General features: G+C 48.1%; 1 protein-coding gene across 1 annotated transcript in view; it reads left to right on the top strand.

The window, feature by feature from the left end:
* Nucleotides 1–13,331, top strand: part of BLTP2 (bridge-like lipid transfer protein family member 2) — an 800,213-nt gene that overhangs the window by 531,150 nt on the left and 255,732 nt on the right. The window lies entirely within an intron of this gene.

Below are 13,331 nucleotides of genomic sequence, written 5' to 3'. Positions count from 1 at the left end.
CCCTTTTTTGGGTATTTTATCATGGTTTTAATAAAGATAGAGGAATTTATTTGCATTAATTTTGTTACGACCATTCTGCACAACATTAGCACGAGAAAAAAGAAAACCAATAAAATTACTGAAAGGAGGGCACCCATCTTGCGTGCGGCGGAAACGTAAATTCCAAGTCTTCATTAAACATAGTTTCTACTGAAATAGGCAGTGGGGAGGGAAGCTGGTTTTGGAGACTAAAATTTACAAGCCTATCAGTAACATGAGCTGCTTTGCTATCAACTTGTCTAAAATAAAAACGCTTGTAGGCTCAATTGAAAACCTCTCTAGGGCACTCAAGATGGCCATTTTTTAAATGCAGCCCGTTTTCCTTAAAGGCTCGTGCCCAAGAGAAGAACCTGTGAGCTTGAGACCTCCCTCCCTGTAGAAGCTGAATTGACATTAAAAGAATGGGTATCCATACCCATCTCAACCAACTAAACCAGCGTGCCAGGGCGCAATGTGTTATATATATGGACACTGAAATATAGCATATGGAGGAGGAGTCCTGAGTGCTGTGATCTCCTTCTCCTATATTCTTGATACACAACATGATGCTGAGGCAGTTGTTACAGTGGACTAGTGGGATAAGAATAGAAGAGCAGAGGAGGTTGGTGTGTCTAGACAGAGAGATGCATGTACCTTCTGTGTAGAAGATTCAGACTAGAGGTCCAATGCCTGAATGTACAAGACACTGTGGGGAGCTTCATGGATAGCTTCTTATGGTAGAGGGCTATTCACTGCCATAATGCTAATAAGCATTGGAAAAGCCAATATGTCTCGCCTAGGAAAGAGATATTGGCTTTGTCAGTTTCTCTTAGCCATGTTGTACAGCAGCCAGGGCCGGCTCCTGCATTAGAGCAGAGGAGCGTCGTCCCGCTAAAATGCCCCCTGAAAATCCCCAGAGATGAAAAATAAAATGGTAATGAAGTTAATTCATTACCATTTTATTTTTCGTCAAAACGTCCCAAACCGAGTGGCAGAATGGGGTAGGGGCTGCTGAGTGGCAGCAGCAGGGAGGAGTGGTGGGCAGAGGGCTGCCTGTGCACTAGTTTAAAGTGTGCATGTCTCTTTGGCCAGCCGTCTTGCGACGGCCAGCCAGACCTCTGCACTTTAAACCTCTCTAACGAGCTTTCTAGAAAGCTGGGTTAGAGAAAGCACTGGCCTTCAGTACTCTTGAGAGCACTGAGAGAGGCCGCCCCCTTCAATCCTGATGCTGCTCTCACGCTGGTGTACAGCATGAGAGCAGCGCCAGGATTAGTTATGGGAGTTGGCAGGGACCCTGGACTTGACGTCACAAGAGAAGAAGAGGACCTGAGTGAGGAGAACGTGTCATGCAGTAAGTATGGTAAATACCTTTTTATTTAATTTACTTTTTAATGTGTTTTATTTTATGCCCCCCACACCCACCACTCATTTGCTAGCTTCTCCACTCACCATAGTTGCCAGCCGCCACTGACAGCAGCACGGCTGCTGTGCTGCATGGCTGAAAGTTAGGGGAAAACGTTATATGTCCTGGCCAGCACCGACCGCAAAGGGCAGAGGTCTGTTTTCTTAGTATGAGATTATTCTCTGCCTTCACAAAAAAAGGTTAATTACCTTAAATCCGAGCAGAAGTTCGCCATGTTGGCCATGCATGGAGACAATGCCAAAAGACCATGCAGAGCAGAGAGCACAGCGATGTCTGTAACTTTGTAGCATTTTGAAACCCATTGGCACAACCTTTAAGTGCTTTTTTCTGGCAAGACAGAAGGGACATGCAACGAAGTGGAAGGGTTTGTGAAGTGGATGGAACAAGCATCAATGGGGCTGAGAGGGGTGGGGCGAACTGGACAATCAACTACGTTGGAGGAGGGTTTGGGTGTAGGGTACGCAAAAATACAGAAGAGGGGAGGGTGGAAGGGTATGCGAGCAAAAAACACACAAACAGTATCTGAAGTCGAAACTCACTGACCAAAGAGAATCGAGAAAATGAGAGTGATGATCAATCAATCAGGGGTTTATAAAGCGCGCTACTCACCCGTGAGGGTCTCAAGGCACGGTGGTCAGGGGGTGCAGCTCAGGATCAGTCGAAGAGCCAGGTCTTGAGGATCTTCCTAAAGGTGTGCAGAGTTGGGGAGCGTCTGATGTTGACTGGGAGCTCGTTCCAGGTTTTTGCTGCAACGTAGGAGAAGGCCCTTCCACCTGCTCTGGTTCCGCAGATGCCTGGGGTCTCTGCCAGGGTGAGGTCGGCGGAACGGAATTTCTTTTTGGGTACATGGAAGGAGACTCTTTTGTTGAGGTATTTGGGTCCGATGCTGTGGAAGAATTTGTAGGCATCGGTGAGTAGCTTGAAGGTTACTCTCTTCTCGATGGGGAGGCAGTGCAGGTCTCGTATGTGCTGGGTCATGTGCTCGTGTTGTGGGGTTTCGAGAACGAGTCTGGCTGATGTGTTCTGGATGGTTTGGAGCTTGTGTAGCAGGGTTTTGTTGATTCCGGCGTAGAGGGCATTACCGTAATCCAGTCTGCTGGTTATGAGTGCGTGGGTGACAGTCTTTTTCTGCATTCAGGTGGATCCACTTGAAGGTCTTGGGGAGGATGCAGAGGGAGTTGAAGCAGGTGGAGGCGACGGCGTTAGTCTGGTGGGTAATGGTGAGGGAGGAGTCTGGAATGATGCCGAGGTTCCGTGCGTGGGACGTTGGGGTGGATGGGTTTCCGAGGGCAGGGGGCCGCCAGGAGCTGTCCCACACAGTGGGGGAGGGGCCAAGGACGAGGACCTCTGTCTTCTCCGAATTCGGTTTTAGGCAGCTGTCGTTCATCCAGGCTGCAACGTCTTTGATTCCTTCTTGGAAGCTGAGTCTGGTGTCTTTGGGGTTGTTCGTGAGAGAGAAGATGAGCTGGGTGTCGTCTGCGTAAGATACTATGCTGAGCCCATGCTGTCTGATGATGGCGGCGAGGGGAGCTATGTAGATGTTGAAGAGCGTGGGGCTGAGCGAGGATCGTTGGGGTACTCCACAGTTGATCTCTGTACGTTTGGAGAGAAAGGGAGGCAGTCTGATCCTTTGGGTTCTGCTGGAGAGAAAGGAGCGGATCCAGTCGTGGAGTTTGGCTGCGAGAGTGCGGTGTGAGACGATGTTGAAGGCTGCGTAGAGGTCCAGTAGGATGAGGGCTGCAGTGTGGCCCTGGTCGAGTAGCATGCGGATGTCATCGGTGGCGGCGAGGAGGGTGGTCTCGGTGATGTGGTTGCTGCGAAATCTGGACTGGGAGTAGTGGAGGATGGCGTTCTCTTCGATGAAGGTGGTCAGCTGGGCGTTGATGAATCTCTCAGTGACTTTAGCTGCGAAGGGGAAGAGAGAGATGGGCCGGTACTTTTTCAGGTCCGTCGGGTCGGCCGAGGGTTTCTTGAGGTGGTGTTGACCTCTGCCTGCTTCCAGTCGTCGGGGAAGATGCCGGATTTGAGGGAGGCATTGATGGTCCAGCCTAGTTCGGGTGCTATGGTGGCGGCAGCTCTGTGGTAGATGTGCGGTGGACAGGGGTCTGTGGGGGCTCCTGAGTGGGTGTTCTTTATGGTCGTGGTGGTGTCTTCAGTATTAGCAGGTTTCCAGGTGGTGATGGTCGGCTGGTTGTCGGTGGCGAGGAAGGGGTGGTGTCCGGAGTCTGTTAGCTGAAGTTGTCATAGAGGGCCTTGATTTTTCAGGTGGAAGTAGGAGCTGAGCTTGTTGCAGAGGTCCTGGGATGGTGTGACGTCTGTGGCTTTGCTGGGGGGATTGGTGAACTGCTGTATGACGTTAAAGAGTTCTTTTGCGTTATTTGCGTTGGTGTGGATTTTGTTCTTGATAAAGGTCTGCTTAGTGGCTCTTATCCGCTGGTGGTATTTATTCATGGCGTTCCTGTAGTTGTTCTGGTCTTCAGTGGTTTTCCTGTTCCGCCAGAGTTTCTTGAGGCGTCTGCAGGAGCGCCTGGCTTCTTGGAGGTCGGTGGTGAACCAGGTGGCCTTCAGGGGGCGTTGTTTGATGGGGTGGCGGAGGGATGCGAGCTTCTCAGTGCATCTGGAGATCCAGCAGTGTAGTTCTTTGGCAGCATAGTTGGCGTTGGTCGTGGCGGAGGGAGGGTCATGGAGGAGGGTGGTGTTTAGGTGTTCCTCTGTGATCTTGCTCCAGTTCCTTTATGGTGGGCGCGGGGTGGGTTTTGGTGCGGTGTTGGTGTTGAAGGTGAAGTGTAGGCAGTGGTGGTCTGTCCAGAGGGGCTGGGTGGTGTGGCTGAAGTGAATGTTTGTCCCTCCTGCGAAGGGGTCGACGGTGTGTGAGTGCTGTTGAGTTGCTTCAGTCCGAGGTTGTCAAGGAGGGTGGTAGAGTCGGTTGGCTGCGGTTGTTGAGGTGAAAGTTCGGGTCTCCGATAAGAATGTAGTCCATGGAGGCGATGGCGTCGGGTACAACGAGGCCGGCAATGGTGATCGCAGAAGAGGCGCGAGGCCCGGGGGGGGCCTGTAGACGAGGGTCATGCGCAGCATGGTTCTGTGGCTGGTTTGGATCTGAAAGTGGAGGTGCTCTGTGTTGTAGAGGGGGTCACTCGTCCTGGAGAGTCGGAGGGAGCTCTTGTGTGCGCTGACGAGTCCTCCTCCTGGGCGGTGGGGGAGTTCCTTTCTTTGGATCTTGTGTCCGTCGGGGATGGCGGTGGCGATGTCGGGGGCGGAAGTGACGTTGGTCCATGCCTCCGCGAAGAGGGTGACGTCTGGCGAGAGGGTGTCGAGTAGGTCCCAGATCTCCATGGCGTGTCTGTGGAGGGAGCGCACTTAAGGAGTATGCAAGTCTGGGCTTCAGTGGTGCTGGCGTCCTGTCTTGGGTTCAGGGGTCGTGGGGGGGCTCTTGATGGTGAAGGATTGACGGCAGGAGAACTGGCCGTGGGTGGTGTTCGGCGTTAATCTCTGGCAGTTGTTGTTTCTTCCGGGGTTGAGTGCGAGGAGGTCGGTGGAGTTGTAGCGATGAGGGGTAGATCCAGGGATCCTGCGCTGGCCGCGGTCGGGTCGCGGACGGGCGCAGATGGCCTTGCCTTTGGGGCGCCCGCTGCGCATGGCCGTGCAGTGGCTGCCGTTAAGTAGGGGAGGGAAGCGCAGCAGGGAGGCGGGAAGCGGGAACCGGCATGGGGGGAGGGGCCGCAGGGGCATCAGCGGCGGGAAGGGCACAGGGCAGAAAAACAGCTAAGTAGACAGAGGACAATTACTGGCAAAATAAAAAGAGAGGAATACAATAAAAATAAAAAGACAGAGAGGAGGCAGAAAGCAGGCACAAGGGAGACAGAAAACAGAAGATGGCACAAAGACAGACACGGGCACAAGAGAGACAGAAAAACACAAAGGTGACAAAAAGACAGACAACAGCAGCCAGCAGAAGAGCAAGGCTCTCCCACTGGACCACCAGGGATGAGGCGTAGGCAGGAACCTGCGGCTGGTGGAGGCCCTCGAACACCTACCTGAGCGAGTAGGTCACAGTGCCTGGAGCGGTGGCACTTAACAGCGGAGCTGCAGAGGGCGAGCAGGTCCCTGACCAGGCGGTCAGAGGTCTTGCTCGCACTCCCTCGCAGCAGCCGCCATTAAGTAGGGGAGGGAGGAGGGGAAGTGCAGCTCTGAGGCAGGAAGCGGAACCGGCAGGGCAGGGCGGGGCGGGGCGGGGCTGTCGGGGCAGCGGGAAGGGCACAGGGCAGAAAACGGCTAAATAGACAGAGAGGACAATTATTGGCAAAATAAAAAGACAGAGGGAGGGGGTGTGGTCTGGCCACGCGACAAGATGGCTGCTCAAGTTCGGAGCTCCATGCTGCGGGAAGCCCTGGATGGCGAAGACGCACCTTACCGTGAATGAAGACTGCTTCAAAACCTTGTTCCCAGACAGCGGAAAGAAATAGGAACATTTTATGACGAGCGTTTACTGACTAGCATCACCGAGAGTCTCCTTACAGCTAATGTCTGAGCGAGGCCTGTGAGGCGCAGGGTCACGGCCAGTGATGCGCATCAGGAGCTGAGGTGAGGGAACAGCTGCAAACATGTTGAGCGCCCTATACCTTCATGATGGCCTTTTCAAATGCGTGTGTACTGTAATGAAATGCCTCTTGACTCCGAGTTTTCTCCTCACATAAGAACACTTCTTTCTGATGCCAAACCTAGCAGATATATCTACATAATATCGCAAATGAGAAATTTTAATTTATTTTAACTTATGACACATTTATAGACCTTTGAGGGAGAACCTGTGAAGAGTGCTCCTGGCATTTTTCCGATTTCGGGCTGCATTATAACAGTTCATTTTGATGTATTGCCTCTTAAAACCTGACTTTTTCTTCAAGAAGACTCAGGCTTCACTGTTATAAAATTGGATAGATGCTTTTAACCAACTTGATATATGCGAAACTGTGACCCTCCATGTGCACCTGCAGCTGAGGAGAAGAATTTGAATTAAAAGTGCTCAAAACTTCAGGTTTTACAATGGTTTTTTCTCCAACATAGGAAAAGCTGTATTATTACTGGACCGGCATACAACCACGTACATAGCCTGAACTGATATACATATGTGTTTATAGGTGAATAAACGTTAGTCATCAACTCAGTAAAGTACTTATACACCAGTGTTTTGACGCAAAGGCTCTGAGAATGTCGTCCAGTAAGACATCTGGAAAACATGCCAAGCAACTTCTTTCTCAGAAGCTTTAAATCAAGGTCGCTCCAGTTCAGATGCAACAAATGTCAATTCCTTGAACCAAAATCCATCTAACCTCAAGAGAACCAAAATCCATCTTACGACTTCATCAGAATCCACCATGGAACGGATCTTACAAGAAATTTCTACTGTAGGTCGGCGATTAGAAGGTATGAAATCTGCTTTTTTGGCTCACCAGAAAATTCTGAAGGTACAGATGCCAAAACCTTTCTCAAAGAAACTCTTACAAAGCTCACCGGTCTTTCCTTTGACCCACCATTGGAAATGTAGAGAGCTCATCGTATTGGTCCACCCAATGTAGGGAAAAATGTACGATCACTCATCGTATGTTTCTTACGACACAAACAAGTTCGTCAATTGATTACTGATGCTCGTTCTCACGGCGCATATACATTTGGAGGCTATGAGATTAATATAGCAGCGGATTTCTCAAAGGAAAAAAATCACCTACGTAAGACTTTCCTTTCTCTAAGACCCTGCCTACAACAGCTTGATACCAAGTATGATTTATTTGAGTCTGCACGACTAAGGATTACCAAAGATGGGATTTCTAAAGAGTTATTTAATCCAGATCATCTCCGTAACTTCTTAGACAATCTTTCTTCTCAGAGCATGGAATGCTCTATGACTCCACCAGAACCTGACCCTCCACTTTCATCACCAAATCTTGTGACTGTGAACGAATTTCAAAATAATCAAAATCGATCCCAAAGCCGAAGCCACGATCTAGACCCTTTTACCCGTTCGTCAGGAGATCGTGCTCAGACTCTTCAGGCAGTTGCTGCCCTCACACAGGAAAAAGATCAAGACAAATCTCGCTCTCCTCTGAAATTTCTTCCTCAGATGAAAATGTAACCTGAATTTGACTTGAAATCTGTTAACTCTCTGTTTATTGAATAAGAAGACGCTGAAAGAGAAAGTGATCGAGTACATATTCCTCGGATCTTTCCACATTGATTCTCCCCACATAGAAAGAGACAATAATTATTTACATGCGTATTTCTTTTTCTCTCTCCATTTAACGAAGATATGCCTTGAACTCCTATTTGATAATTTATCTTTCTAAGTTACTAACTTAATGGAGATGATGAGTTTTTGATTTCTTATTCATGTTCCCCTTTTATTCCATCCTTCCTCCTTAATTTCTTCTTGCTCTTACTTCAATTACTTTTTTCTGTCTTTAAGATCTTTTCTAAGACCTATATATCTCTTTTATCTAGAATTTAATTATTTTATAATGTTATAATATAAATATTATGAACTTTTATGAATGTTATTAAGAATCAATTTATATAAACTAAGCTCTAACATAATATAGTATTTCCTCCTTACTTTATAGAATTACATAGACGTATTTAGTCCAAACGTTTAGTGCAAATGTTCTTTTTTCCTTACATTTCTTTTCTCCTTTTTTCTTATTTATCACAATTCTAAATAGGACACTTATTTAGAAGTCAATAGAAACTTGATGCGATAATATTCCGTAATTCAAAATGCAACGTTATTTATTCACATTGCACGAAGGTTCATATATCAACAGAAAATATACAATTATGTTCCAGACAAGTGCCCCACGCAAAAAGGGGAAGAAAGGGAAAAGGTATTGTGCATCAAGTGAGGATGGAAGGAGTGAAAAGGGAAGGGTAGTAACATTAAATCCATCACACCATTATTTACAATGAGAAACCGGCTTTTCTCAGCCAAATAATGAATACACATCCATTTGTTTGTAATAGCACAGTTGAATAAATCACTGTTGACCAAACTGGCACACAAAGGAAAGCATGTCGACGTTTCAACACCCAAATCAAGTAAGCTGTTTAAGTCCTTACAACGGGGTCTTCCTCAGGACTGAATGTGGGACACTTGGGGAAATTAACAAAAGTGGTTCTTAATTTCTAGGATAAAGCGTAAACTTGAAATTACCTTGGACCACCCACAAATAGATGGTTGAAAATCACGCATATTTTACAGGGGTATATACAACCATCTCTAGAACAAGCATTTGCAATGCAATAGGTCTCGCATTTATAAGAGTTTGAGCTATTGGCATTGTAAAATTACAATGCCTTTTATTTATGTTTTGGTTTTAAAACAAATAAAAGGCATTGTCATTTACAATGTCAGTAGCATAAACTCGCATAAAAGCAGTGTGTGGAGTGCATTAGTGTGCGGCGTGCATTAGTGTGCGGCGTGCAGTAGTGTGCGGCGTGCAGCAGTGTGCTGCGTGCAGCAGTGTGCTGCGTGCAGCAGTGTCATGCAGCATGCAGCAGTGAGTAATGCAGCAGTGTGCAGCAGTTTGCGGCGTGCGGCGTGCAGCAGTGTGTGGCGTGCAGCAGTGTGTGGCGTGCAGCAGTGTTTCGTGTAGCAGTGTGTGGCGTGCAGCAGTGTGTGGCGTGCAGCAGTGTGTGGTGTGCAGCAGTGTGTGGCGTGCAGCAGTGTTTCGTGTAGCAGTGTGCGGCGTGCAGCAGTGTGTGCGGCGTGCAGCAGTGTGTGCGGCGTGCAGCAGTGTGTGCGGCGTGCAGCAGTGTGTGCGGCGTGCAGCAGTGTGTGCGGCGTGCAGCAGTGAGCGGCGTGCAGCAGTGTGGCGTGCAGCAGTGTGTGGCGTGCAGCAGTGTGTGGAGTGTAGCAGTGTGTGGCGTGCAGCGGCATGCAGCAGTGTGTGGCGTGCAGCGGCATGCAGCAGTGTGTGGCGTGCAGCAGTGTGTGGCGTGCAGCAGTGTGTGGCGTGCAGCAGTGTGCGGCGTGCAGCAGTGTGCGGCGTGCAGCAGTGTGCGGCGTGCAGCAGTGTGTGGCGTGCAGCAGTGTTTCGTGTAGCATTGTGCGGCGTGCAGCAGTGTGTGGCGTGCAGCAGTGTGTGGCGTGCAGCAGTTTGTGGCGTGCAGCAGTGTGTGGCGTGCAGCAGTGTGTGGCATGCAGCAGTGTGTGGCGTGCAGCAGTGGTTCGTGTAGCAGTGTGCGGCGTGCAGCAGTGTGCGGCGTGCAGCAGTGTGGCGTGCAGCAGTGTGTGGCGTGCAGCGGCATGCAGCAGTGTGTGGCATGCAGCAGTGTGTGGCGTGCAGCAGTGTGTGGCGTGCAGCGGCGTGCAGCAGTGTGCGGCGTGCAGCAGTGTGTGGCGTGCAGTGGCGTGCAGCAGTGTTTCGTGTAGCAGTGTGAGGCATGCAGCACTGTGTGGCGTGCAGCGGCGTGCAGCAGTGTGCAGCGTTCAGCAGTGTGGTGCAGCATGCAGCAGTGAGTAATGCAGCAGTGTGCAGCAGTGTGTGGCGTGCAGCAGTGTGTGGCGTGCAGCAGTGTGTGGCGTGCAGCGGCATGCAGCAGTGTGTGGCGTGCAGCAGTGTGTGGCGTGTAGCAGTGTGCGGCCTGCAGCAATGTGCGGTGTGCACCAGTGTGTGGCGTGCACCAGTGTGAGGCGTGCACCAGTGTGAGGCGTGCTGCAGTGTGCGGCGTGCTGCAGTGTGCGGCGTGCAGCAGTGTGAGGCGTGCAGCAGTGTGTGGCGTGCAGCAGTGTGTGGCGTGCAGCAGTGTGTGGCGTGCAGCAGTGTTTCGTGTAGCAGTGTGAGGCGTGCAGCAGTGTGCGGCGTGCAGCAGTGTGTAATGCAGCAGTGTGCGCAGCAGTGTGTGGCGTGCGGTTGTGTGCGGCGTGCAGCAGTGTGCGGCGTGCAGCAGTGTGCGGCGTGCAGCAGTGTGTGGCGTGCAGCAGTGTGTGGCGTGCAGCAGTGTGTGGCATGGTTTGTAAACAACAAGAAAAGCGGACATCAAAGGAAGGGTGGGAGGGAACGAACATATGGGGTGTGAGTTATAACGGTAGCTGAGCTTACCAGCCGTTTGACCTTCATTAAAGAAAGACGCGCTCTGTTCACAAGGGCCCTTTTAATCATTTATGCCTAAAATCACAAAAGGCTAGTTACAATGGCAAGGGAGGGAATTTTTGCACTAGACCAGCTATTCATGTGTGACCAGGAGCACAATATAGGGTTAAGTTTGAATAGGAGTTGCAGGAAATTGATTGTGGTTGTTAGTACAGTTCTGAGAATTTCTGGAAGAATTCCAATCTAGTGAAAGATATAACTTGAGCATTATGCGAAAGAGCCTAATTAGATGAAAAGCAGAGTATGACAAAGTTGTTTAAATGTGGAACATCCTGTGCAGCTTATTAAGTAAATGTGATGGAGCCACGGAAAGCTCGAGACAGAGACCAAGCTTTCCAGTGGCTTTTGCCAGCAAACCCACGCTCTAACTTCAAGAAACGCCCCCAACCCTTTAACATTGATTTTCAAGACAATCTAGCCCACACAACGATACCGGCCCTGAAATGTAACACTAATAACGCATTCCTGCAGACACAGGAAGAATATAGCTCCCTCTGTGTGGCTGAAATAATTCCTGAAATATGTAAATAGAGAAATTTACAAACATCCGCCACCAAGGTTCCCGTCGCCAGTCAGGCAACCCAAGTACTACAGCAACAGTAAATGGCAGCCTCGAGCCTCATACCAATGCAGAGAAGAAGGGCGCTGGAGCTGTGATTGCATAGACGACAGGAAAGCTAGTTTGTGATTGGGTATGAGAGGCAAAGATGACGTAACCCTCTTGAAAGATTCCTGCTTAATGAAACCAGGATACAGACAGGTTGATTGAAGCAAGTTTAATCCATGGAGATCCCATCCATACAGAAGCTGGCACAAATAGCAACTCCTCCAGTTTACATACAAATCTCCCCACCTAGGATTCCGTGACATCACAGATGACACTACTAACATTCCTGAGCTATCATCCAATTGTAGGATGAGGCACTTGTAAGTGTAGGTCATGCTCATGACATACTACACACCTCCCTTCGTTACACAAAATTCATTTACAATAGTATCATATTCCTATAGACCAGAAGATAAAGGAAATACTTTAAACATAGTCTAAAAGATAAGAAGGTTTCTTACAAACCCTAGATGAAGCATGATTCGTGCCACCTTCAGGTGTCTTTGGGTGAACATTATCATTACATTCATTTTGGCAACCATCCACTCTTCCTTTTATTACCACTACTCTGTTCAAGTTCCAAATTCTATGATCTTGAGTCTTTATAGCATTTTTGAATACCTTAATGACTTTCATGGGTTTCATAAATTTTGCAACAGAATTCCCCACCAAGCCTCGTTTGATCATCACCAAGTCACCAAGTGCAACTTTGGTTGTTTTTACCGCTTTTTTCTCATCAAAATAGCATTTTCTTAATTTACCTTTCTCTTCTTTTTAAAAAAAATCATTTCATTGTTACACCTATTTTCTTTACCTTTACCCAACTCATATCTATTAACCCAAGTAGGTTCTACATTTGTATTGGGAACTCTCCCTCGGAACAAAAGAAAAGGTGTTTTACCAGTGGTGGAATGAGGAGACAACATGTACTCTTCAATTTTCCTCAGCACTTCATCTTTCCAATTTAAAGACATGGATTTTGACAATGCAATTGTCTCTTTAATTACTCTGTTAAATCTCTCCACCATTCCATTTGCCTCGGGATGGTAAAGAGAGCACTTCTTATGTATAATACCTTTAGATGCTAGAAAACTCTTCATCTCATCTGACTCATTGCACTCCATTATCCATCAATATGGATTCAGGGATTCCCTCTTTGGAGAACAAATTCCTCAAACATTTAATAATGTGAGTCGAGTCAATGTTAGATAAAAAGAAAACTTCAGGCCAATGTGAAAACATATCAATTATCACTAACACAAAAGTCTGAGACCCATTTGCGTGAATTGGACCCAGAATATCTAAGGCAATATCTTGCCACGGATTTGAAGGACGTCTCCTCAAAACCATAGGCTGTACCCGTGTGCTCTTGGACTTATCGCTCAATGTGCATGGGATACAATCACGAATTGCACGCTCCACTTCTATATCCATGCCTGGCCACCAAAATGACATCCTCAAGAGTTCTTTACATTTTGTAATCCCTGCATGGGAGGAATGAACTAAATCTATGAGTTCCTTCCTAAGACTGCAAGGAGGAACCCATCTTGTTCCCCGAAATAAGAGATCATTCTCTACCGACAATTCGTTGCGTACCGCCCAAAACTTTTTGCTTTCAACCGATCCTTGCTTGTTACTGTTCCAGCCCTTCTTAACCAGATCTATGACTTCATTAAGAACAGTATCCATAACCATTTCATCACACCATCTCCTTTCACAAATGATTTTCTGATCAATGACGCAAACTAATTCATCAGAATCTTCCCCATCATCCTCCTCGGATAACGTTATGGGAGTGAGACGTGACAGGACATCCGCTACATTATTCTCAACACCTGGAATGTATTTCATCACAAAAGTATATTCTTGCAATCCTATCACCCATCTAGTAATCCTGCTAGAAATTGAATCTAGACCCTTCTTGCTGAATATCTCCACTAAAGGCTTGTGGTCCGTTCTTACCTCAAATGCCCCAAAGAAACTTCTTCAATTTTTTAATAGCCCAATATACCGCAAGTGACTCACGTTCTACAACTGAATATCTAGTCTCAGGATCTTTGAGGCTGCGTGACAAGCACATAATAGTCTGGATGCCATCCTCACCTTGCTGTTGTAAAACAGCTCCCAAACCCTTTTCACT

The sequence above is a fragment of the Triturus cristatus genome, chromosome 3_2 (assembly GCF_964204655.1).
Source record: "Triturus cristatus chromosome 3_2, aTriCri1.1, whole genome shotgun sequence".
NCBI classification, from domain to species: Eukaryota; Metazoa; Chordata; class Amphibia; order Caudata; family Salamandridae; genus Triturus; species Triturus cristatus.
Note: the sequence above shows the minus strand (reverse complement) of the source record. Positions and strands in the feature narration are given on the sequence as shown.